The sequence below is a fragment of the Schistosoma mansoni genome, chromosome 4, assembly GCF_000237925.1.
Source record: "Schistosoma mansoni strain Puerto Rico chromosome 4, complete genome".
NCBI lineage: Eukaryota > Metazoa > Platyhelminthes > Trematoda > Strigeidida > Schistosomatidae > Schistosoma > Schistosoma mansoni.
The window spans coordinates 25,223,465-25,234,100 of record NC_031498.1 but is presented as its reverse complement, the minus strand read 5'-3'; the positions used below and the strand labels follow the sequence as shown (position 1 = coordinate 25,234,100).

The window sequence follows — 10,636 nt, the reverse complement described above, 5'->3', positions numbered from 1 at the left end:
AAGTGTGGTTTAACTTCTTCTAAAGTTGAATATATCACCGACAGCACTAAACAATCGTTGTGCTGTATAGGGAATTTACTGTGTTTTTATAAATATGAACCACGGGATATCAACTTTCTTGTTTATAGTAACGTGGTCTGTGTTTAGCCTGAAGATGATAGACTTGATCTAATGTGTGCACGCAATGTTAGTAAGATTCATTCAGAAGAAAGTTATTTGACGTCCCCTAGTTTTCAGTAATTCCATAGTTTGACTGAAGAGATAAAGTCTTTTGAAATGAAAACCAAACTAAAATGTTAACTTTATTGTAATTGTAATTTTCAGGTTACACTAACCCCTTTAATTCCACTTAATGGTTTGCAATTCTATTCAGTATTCGATACAATTGTCACTTGCCACTAATTCATATCTGCAATGTTGAGGGAACTGATGATGCTTAGTAGATCCAAACCAGAGTTACCCAAAATCGTAATCTGAGAAAGTACCACTGAGTTATTCATGCTGACACTGACTGAGATATCTGCAATTCATTGATCATTGAGTAGGGACTAATGTCATATTTTTCTAATCCTTTAATGTTATTCAGTCTTCTTGATATGCTAGGCCAATGAGAAATAAGCTCATAAGCTCATTCTATTTGTCAAGAATAGGATTCATTTTCTGTGGAAAAAAGCACACGTCATTAATTAAAAATATGACTTTATTCCCTAAAGGAGAAAAGCTTATATTTATGAATGGGTCTACATATATTTTCACATTGGTTTTAGTCAATAAAAGCTTCTTTTACATTCTCAGTCTTCTTAATCCAGTAACTAATTTAAGCTCACATATAGGAAAGTTTAGAATCGGTATCAAATCTGGACGACCCCACAACATAACAATCTATCGAACAAGTTTCAATGTATCCGCTAGTCTAAGTGACTCAATGTAGCACAGGAAATTTGAAAAAAAAAATCCGGACTGTCATTATTTCAAATACAGTTTTTAAAACAATGAATAATTAATCAATTGGTTACATGTTAAGAGAATAATATAGAAAGATAGTTGAAAAATGTACCTCATTTATATTTCCTGAAGTTGTGAATGCTATGCTGTTGTATGTTATGGTAAGGAACAATCTGAGCAGTTTGAATGTGAAACCAAATAGTAATGACGGAAAATTTTAAAAGATATGGTGTTATGTCCTTGATCTATCTACCCACTTTTGTGCCGAGGATAACTTGTCTAATGTAGATCAAGACCTTGACGCGATAGGCTGACTGGCTTAACCTTGAGGCTAGTATGCGTGAGTTCAAAGTGGGGATAGAGAGAAGTAAACTATTGTATCCCTGATTGACTGACAACCACGTGAGAGAGAGGAGACAAGACAACTGGAACACTACTCGATCTACTCCCAATTCGGATCTGGTACCCGAATTCAGATTAGTGTAAAAAGATACATGAATAAATAGATGACTAACCTGACCACAACGTACAATAATTAGGAAAATACAATTATGTCCAAAACTGGGGGATTAGAATGAAAAATAGAGTACAAAGGTTACGTCTAAATTACAATAACTTTGGAACAGAAAAGGCTATGGCAGTGAATAATACATCAAACGGAAGCTTATGATCTGTAGAATAGATTAGCGGAAAACGTATATGTTACAGTTATACAAGCCTTGAAATAAATGAGATAACATCCCCAAAAACAACCTCTGTAGTTTTTTACGGCTTCCTGTATCGCTGTTCACATTATATGGATTCTATCTTTTCCTGAAAAACGTGAGGTAAAGGTTTCTGAACGATAAAGGTTTAATAAATTGCTGTCTGTGACAATAATCATCAAATGTAAACATGTACGATCAGTTGTTTCTATAATCTATAATATGAATTATTTTTTAATGAGATCATGAACTGATCAGTGTACTAGTATGGGACTCCACAGCGGTGTGCATGCACTACCCCTCGGTAGGAAGTCATACACAGAAATAATAAAATAGGAAGTAGGACCTATTTTTCACTGATTAATGAAAAATAATCAAAAGTTTTATCTATTGTTCATTACTTATACAATTTCGATACAAAGTTATATGAAATTTCGTTTTTTGGGATATTACGTAATAGGTGATATGATTGAATTATGTAATGAAATATAATGATAACTAGTATATATATCTATCTATATATGCTACTTTGAATATATCAATGAATATATGGGAAAATTAAGCATTACTATACTAGAAACAAAATCTACTATTTTAATAGAAGACATTATCAATGAAAATGAAACTAATAGTTTAGAAATATATACAATATAGATTAAAGTAGCTATCAGGGCTCAGTAACTGAGTGGATAACGTGATGGTGATTGGGTTCGAGTACCAGAGTGAACATCAACTCTGAGATGTAGGTACATCCAGCTGACGAGTCCCAAATAGGACAAAACACAAGCCAAACTGAATTTCAATGCTAGCCACTATCCATCTTTGCTTACATTGCTTGTGAATTAAGACTTCATCGAGGCAATACCCACAGTATGCACATATTCCAATTAGAATCTGACCAATTTCAGTCCTAAACATCAATGGAAAGATACAAACAAACAATACGAATTGAATTTAAAGTAGATTCTTGTTCATAAAGAATAAGGGATATTTTGTTTGTAAAAAAGAAACGATGTATTTACTTTAATTAGGAGAAAACATCGAACGGAAATTGTTTCATATTCCTTTGAATTATATTGAAGTGAAATTTGTATAGAGATTAATAATAATTATGAAAAGAGAACAGTGAAATTTAACAGAAGAGTTTAGTGAACGATTCAGTTGTTATATTAAGCATGGATAGATATATTATTGAATCATAGATTATACATTAATTTATAAGCAAAGATGGATGGTGACTAGTAGTAGAGTCCAAGACGCACGTTTCGTCTTAATATGGGACTTCGCAGCAGTGCGCATCCACGATCCCACATGTGAGACTTGAACATAGGACCTTTGGTTTTGTACGCGAACACAACCTCTAGACCACTGAACTGGCATCCAACGACAGGTCGTAGGCTCGAATTCCGATGATGGGATCGTGGATGCGTACTGTCTCAGGGGTCTCATACTAGGACGAAACGGTCGTCCAGTGTTTCCAGGTTTTTCTATGATGGTCTAGCTTCAATAGAATCATGAATCCAACTATTAAATTACTAAAATCTCTACAAAGCCGTCTTCTATCATAATTTTCTAGAAAAAGAATATATTTACCTTAATCTAGAGGAAATATTGAACGGAAATTGTTTCCTATTCCTTTGAATTAGATTTAAATGAAATTTGTATAGAGTGATATTAATTATGTAAAACAAAACAGTTTAGATTTTATGTAAGAGTTTAGTGGACATTAAAAGTTGACCATTTTAAGGTTTTGTAAGTTATTTCCGTTGATATATTGAGCATGTATAGATATATTATAAGGAAAGATAGATAGTGAAGAGCAGTGGAATCCAGGACGCATGTTTCGTCCTACTTTAAGCACGTCAGCTTGATGTACCTGCATCCTAGAATTGATATGATTTAAGGCAGTATCGAGGCAATCCCCACATGATGTACATATGCTAATAAGAGATTGATCAATCGCAGTCCTAAACAATAATGGGAAGATAAAAACAAACAATACTAAGTGAATTTATACAATAATTTGTTATGATATAATTGCTGTAAGAAGTGAAAACTTTACATTAGACAGATTGGAAAGGAAATATTAATTGCATTGCTTTGGATACTACGATAAAACTCGAGTGTATTCGAATATGGAAGGTGGTGATGTGATTGAATTCACCAATGTTTGTAGCTTCTACAACTCCAAATATCTGCTCTTAATCACTTTTTGAGTATAGACAAAGATTCACTTTTAACTATTCATTTAGAAATAGTGGAAGGTCAACATTTGTCATGTCATCTCAGTGTATCAATAGAAGTTGTGTATTTTGATAACCTTTCAGGTAACTGTTAAGTAGAAACGGTTCGTTTATCTTACTGTTAGAAATGTAATACAATAATAAATGAAGTAAATTCATTAAATTAGGCTCCTTCCTTACACTTTCAGAGGTTCATATGTTAAATGAATAAAAACAGTTATTGAAAAAAACCTTTACATATCTGGGTAGCATCATCGATGAACACGGTGCATCTGATGCAGATCTGAAGACATGCATCGAAAGAGAGAAAGCAGCATATTTACAACTGAAGAACATCTGGAACTCAAAACAACTGACTGTCAACAAACACCGAAGTTGGAATTTTCAATACGAATGTCAAGACAGTTCTACTGTATGGGACGGAAACCTGGAGAACAACGAAAGCCATCATCCAGAAGATACAAGTGTTTATTAACAGTTGTCTACGCAAGATACTTTGGATCCGTTGGCCAGACACTATCAGCAAAAACCTAGTGTGGGAGAAAACAAACCAGATTCCATTCAGTGGAGGAAGAAATGAGGAAGAAGCACTGGAAGTGTCAGTTCGTGAAAAAAACCCTAAATCTAATACTTAACAATAACCATCGGCTGTAAATCATAATTCTAATTCTTCACTTTATTTACCTTACGCCTGTTAACCCTCCTAAAGGAGCATAGGCCAACCACCAGCATTCTCTCTCCAACCCTGTCCTCAACAATCCTTTCAACTTCTTTACAGTTAACATTCATCCTTTTCATATCTCCTTCTATTTCCAAAAGTAATGTGTTCTTTGGCCTTCCTCTTTTCTGGTCCCATTCACCATTTCAAGTTAGGGATTGCCTCGTGATGCAGTTTGATGATTTACTCAATGTATGTCCGATCCACTTCCAACGTCGCTTCCTAATTTCCTCCTCAGCTCGAAGCTGGTTTGTCGTCTCCTATGAAAGGCTGTGGCTGATCGTATCCGATCAGTGAATGTTGAGTATTTTGCGTAAACGACTGTTTATCAATACTTGTACCTTCTTGACGATGGATGTAGTAGTTTTCCACGTTTCAGCTCCATACAGTACAACTGACTGTCTTGACGTTGGTATTAAAGATTCTCACTTCGAAATTAGTTGACAGTTATTTTGAGTTCCATATGTTCTTCAATTGTAGAAATGCTGCCCATTCTTTATCAATCCTCACCTTTACTAATTCCTCACACTGGTTTTTTCTAACGCTCATTCAGTCCTACTTGTGAAGTCGACATTCTCAAAATCATTTTAGCATCGTTCAAAGATCTTCTATACATTAAAATCTCACTAACTCTTCTATTAATGAAACTATTCTTCATCTATTTAATAATGACTTATAACATGATCGGTTAAGTGCTCTGGCACGAGACTGCTAGGTCCTGGGTTTGAATCTCGCTCGCGAGTGCGAGATCGTGGATGAGTACTGCCGAGGAGTCCCATAATAAGACGAAACGGTCGTCCAGTGCTTCCAGGTTTTCCATGGTGTTCTACCTTCAATTGACTCATGATTTCAACGATGAAAAATACTGAAATCTCCACAAAACATGATTTTACATTATTCAATCAATTTAAATAACTAACTATTGAATCTAATTACATATCATTAAAAATGACCTTGACCAAAACACTTTTTATTTTTAAAATTATCATGTTCTTGTCTTTACTATAACTAAAACAAAAAACAATTTGACCTATTTCAATAATGAATTAATTGTCATGTTATTTTAATCTCTTCTTTTAACCATAATGAAAAATTAAAAAAAAATTATTATTTTCAGTAATATATAATGATTGTTTATTTACGATATAAGTAGTATAATTAGTAGTGGTATTAGTAGTAGTAGTAGTAGTGGTAGTAGTAGTAGTAGTAGTAGTAGTAGTGGTAGTAGTAGTAGTAGTAGTAGTAGTAATTGAAAGTTATAAGGGTCATTTTAATATTCTGTATAAACTATTAGTGTCTATTAATAATGATTGATTTGTGGTTTCATTTTAAAGAATATAGATATATATCGGTTAATAAAATAATTAAATTTTGATTTATTCCTATTCAATAAAACAATATATAAAATGTATATTCTATATACTCAGTGGATGAGTGGATAACGTGATGACATTTCAAGCGAAAGGTATTGGGTTCGAGTACCAAAGTGAACATCAACTCTGAGATGTAGTACATTCAGTTGACCAGTCTCAAATAGGACGAAACGCGAGTCAAAATGGATTTTACTGTTAGTCACTATCCATCTTTGCTTATAATGATTGTGAATTAGGGCTATATCGAAACAATAAGCACAGTATGCATATATGTCAATTAGAGATTGACCAGTTGCAGTCTGACCATCAATGGGAAGATTCAAATAAACAATACTAAGTGATTTTATTTTCTATGTAGTTGAAATCATGAGTCAATTGAAGCTAGATAACCATGGAAAAACTAGAAGTACTGGACGACCGTTTCGTCCTACTGCGGGGCTCCTCGACAATACGCATCCATGGTCCTGCTTCACGAGACTCTAATCCAGCACCTATCAGTGTCGTGCGCAGACGTTTAACCTCTAGACCAATGAGCCGGCTGACATCCAGCGGTGTTCATGTCTAACTTCAACCAATCCACGAAGTTGAGCAGCCGTCCACCATTGTGTTCAGTGAGTTACTATCTCACAACAGACCTGGTTGAACTCCACTAGCCACTGCTTCTCACTAAAACTCTCGGAAATACAGTCCAATGCTTTTAAGTTTTCGATAGTGGTCTAGCTTCAATTGACTCATGATTTGAACTATATAAAATTACTAAAATCTCCTCCTCTAATAATGCTTTTTCTAAGAAATACAATGGCCAATTAACCTCTAGAACACTGAGCCGGCTGATATCCAACAATGTTAATGTCTAACTTCAGCCAATCCACGAAATTGAGCAACCGTCCTTCAGTGTCTTCAGTGAGTCGATATCTTGGCCATCCAGTGGTCTCAGGTTTTCCATCTTGATCTAGCTTCAAATGACTGATGATTTCAGCTATAAAATTACTAAAATCTCCATAAAGAAACCCCTTTATTATATTCGAAATATATTGAGTCAAAAAAAATTTAACCTCTTAATGATATCGCAATACAATGCAATATAAAGGTATGACTGAATAGAGTTGAATAGTAATGGTGTAAGAATAATTGAATATTTAATTCAATGTGGTTTGTTTGTTGTTGTTTTCTTGTTAATCAATTGATTACAATGAAAATGCTTCGGAACATTTTTATTCGAAAAAAGGTTGAATATAGGGGAACTATTAGGTATTTAGAATAAATAATTGGGAAGTTGAATAATCTCTTAATAATTTAAACACTGATGGCTGATGACTATCAGTCGAATCTAGGATTCGAGTTTCGTCACATTTGGAATTCTTCAGTTCGATACACCTTCATCTCTAATTTGATATTTGCTTAAAGACTTGGAGCCAACACCGTACAGGATATACACATTTGAAAAAGGGACTGACTAATTGCATTATTTGACATTAGTGTGACGATTTTTTATAATCAATATATTTCTTAATAATTTGTCAACTAATATGACATTCAGAGTATTCATATATGGTTGACAACTCAATACACTATTGTGGCATAATTTACTATCCTATGAACAGCCTGCATAGTTTCCCTGTATTTCAGTGTTCGCATCAAACTAAGCATGTATCATAGTTGGATTCTTCTAATGATCGTATTTTAAAGGAATTCATGCCCTGGTACGATCGAGAGTGGGGAGAATCCTCTCTCCCTCTCGAAATGCTCTCACATGGCCACGTATATATAGACTCTGACAGGGAAGTCCTACTCACTGCCTTCCCGTGACATTACTGTTATTTACGAAATTGATCATTGGCTACCATGAGACTGCATCTCTTCACGATACTCCACTGCCTTGTGGATCAGACCTTAAGGTCAAAGGCTCCTGGTGTTGCCCCCCTAAGAAAACCACCTGCTTCAGTTTGGACACCTTGGCAGTATCACAGCCCTCACACAAATCAAATGAGATTTGTGCGGCGCATATCTATCTAGTGCATCCTTGTACCAATATTTATGTGTTTAAATAAAATAAAATAAATAAATATCTTCTTATCTGTTGCTTAGATTTGCTAATTAAATTATAATATTTTTTAGGTTAATGGAGAAAATCTATATATCAGGAGGATAATTTCGGTAAGATTATCTTCTTTGAATTTGGTGACTAGATTGTGAAGCTTTCTATGACTCTCTAGATAGCATAATCCATACAAACTTCATTAAGAAGTGATTTTTGACTGAGAATCTGCCCAGGTGCCCAAACTGAAGCAGGTGGTTTTCTTAGGGGGCCACACCCGGAGCCTTTGACATAATGATCTGGTCCACAATTCAGTGGAGCATCGTAAGGAGATGCAGTTCTATGTTAGCCGATGACTAACGATTGATACATACGACATTTGTTCCCTCAGCATACTGGAGCTTATGTGCACCATTGGTTTGAAATCAGGATTTTCGAACTCACCTGGGTGAACTGACGGAGTTCACCGACCCGGTTAAAGCTCCTGCCGGACATTCGCTTTTTGTCCTCTCAATTTCGTAAACAACAGTAATGCCACGGGAAGGCAGTGAGTAGGACTTCTCTGGCAGAGGCTGTATTGTGGTGTGGTCTACTTATATCCATATAAGTAGTATATGGTGTGGGTCAGACATAGAATGTATTTTGGCAGAAGACCGATGAGGAAAGAACTGAAATGAAACGCAAACGTCTGGAAAATGCATGAGCAATGGAATAAGAGAAGAAACAGTGAAGATTGAAACAATTGGTTGTTAATTTGCAAATTGACTGTTCATTGTTTGGTAATCAGAATTTATTGAGATAGTCTGTAATCTTTGCATAAATACATTCGATTGTCCCCAACTAGTGTTTTGTTCACTACAGTATACGCGTGGCCATGTGAAAGCATTTTGAGAGTGAGAGCAGACTCTCCCCACTCTTGGTCGTACCAGGGCATTTAGGGGCAGTTAAACCTCTTGAATTCAAGAAAGTTCACTCGAATATATCACATTTATCGACGTTATTCTATGTAGGTTTAGCTTAGGAAATGTTGTCCTGACATAGATTTAACATTAACTAAACATTCGAAACATTAATATGACTATTCATATTTGTTCTTTACAAATTATACCGTGTGCAATAACGTAACTATGATGAATGTTTCTATCAAAATGTAATAACTTTTTTTAGTGAAGACTTGTATTTTCTCATACCTTCCTCTCGAATTCTTTACATTATATTGATTTATATTGAAAGGCTAACGACTTTCATAACATACAATTTTAGCTCAGTGATTGCGTCATAAATTATGATACCATATGACTTAGTTTCTGCTTTCACTGAAAAAAACTAGATCCATCAATATTATATTTACGTCTTCGTGACAATTATGGTAGGCAGAGATGGATGGTGGCTAGCAGTGGAATCCAGGACGCGCGTTTCGTCCTATTTCGGACTCGTCAGCTGGATGTACCTGCATCTCAGAGTTGATGTTCACTCTGGGACTCGAACCCAGTACCCTCGCTTCAAACGCCATCACGTTATCCACTCGGCCACTGAGTCCTGATAGCCACTTGCTTGTGCGATGGGGTGAAGTTTAAATTCATTTGGTCTTGTTTGTTTGAATCTTCCCATCGATGTGTTAGGACTGACAATTGTTAACTTACAAGCAATCCATATCTGAAACTCGCTTTCTGATTACTTCAAACTACTTAAGATTTTTTTAAATAGGTTTTGTGGCTATTATAGTATATTAATAGTTGAGTTCATGAGTCAATTGAAGCTAGACCACCATGGAAAAACTGGAAGCACTGGAAGGCCGTTTCGTCCTGTTGTGTGATTCCTCAGACTCATCAGCCTTGAGAATTACGACATTTAGAATACACAACGAAAACTTATTAGTTCTGTGGAGATCAAACACCCGAAAGTTTTATTTTAGAAGTATCATTTCTAAGGTTTTAAAATCATCATGTATCAGAAGTAGGAGACATGAATGTTAATGTGATAGATATGAAGAAGGAATGTAAAAAAGGGTAATAATAATTGAATAATAATAGCATTTCTACAATTGAAGAATATATGGAACTAGAAGCCAATCTCAACTAATTTCAAAGTGAGAATCTTCAATACGAACGTCAAAACAGTCAGTCCTACTGTACGGAGATGAAACGTGGAGAACTATGTCATCCATCGTCAAGAAGGTAGAAGTATTCATAAACAGTTTTCTACACAAAATACTCAACACTCACTGGCTGGATACTGTCAGAAACAGCGTTTTATCTTAGAGGACAAACCAGCTTCCATCTGAAGAGAAATTTAGAAAAAGATGTTGGAAGTGGATCGGACATACATTGAGTAAATCACCAAACTGCATCACAAGGCAGGCCCTAAGTTGGAATGGTGAAAGGAATCGGAAAAGTGGAAGGCCAAAAAATACATTACTTTGTGAAATAGAAGGAGATATGAAAAGGATGAATGTTAACTGTAAAGAAGTTGAAATGATTGTTGAGGACAGAGTTGGATGGAGAATGCTGGTGTGCGGCCTATGCTCCTCCACGAGGGGTAACAGGCATAAATAAGTAAGTAAATAATGATTCTTAAAAGTACAAAAAGGGTAATAACAACTTAATATTAAATGA

At 35.2% G+C, this 10,636-nt stretch overlaps 1 non-coding gene across 1 annotated transcript; it reads right to left on the bottom strand.

Moving 5' to 3' along the window:
- Positions 1-9,491: 9,491 nt before the first annotated feature.
- Positions 9,492-9,557, bottom strand: Smp_tRNA_00443_Gln_TTG.1.1. Its single transcript has one exon. It is a non-coding gene (tRNA).
- Positions 9,558-10,636: the final 1,079 nt, after the last annotated feature.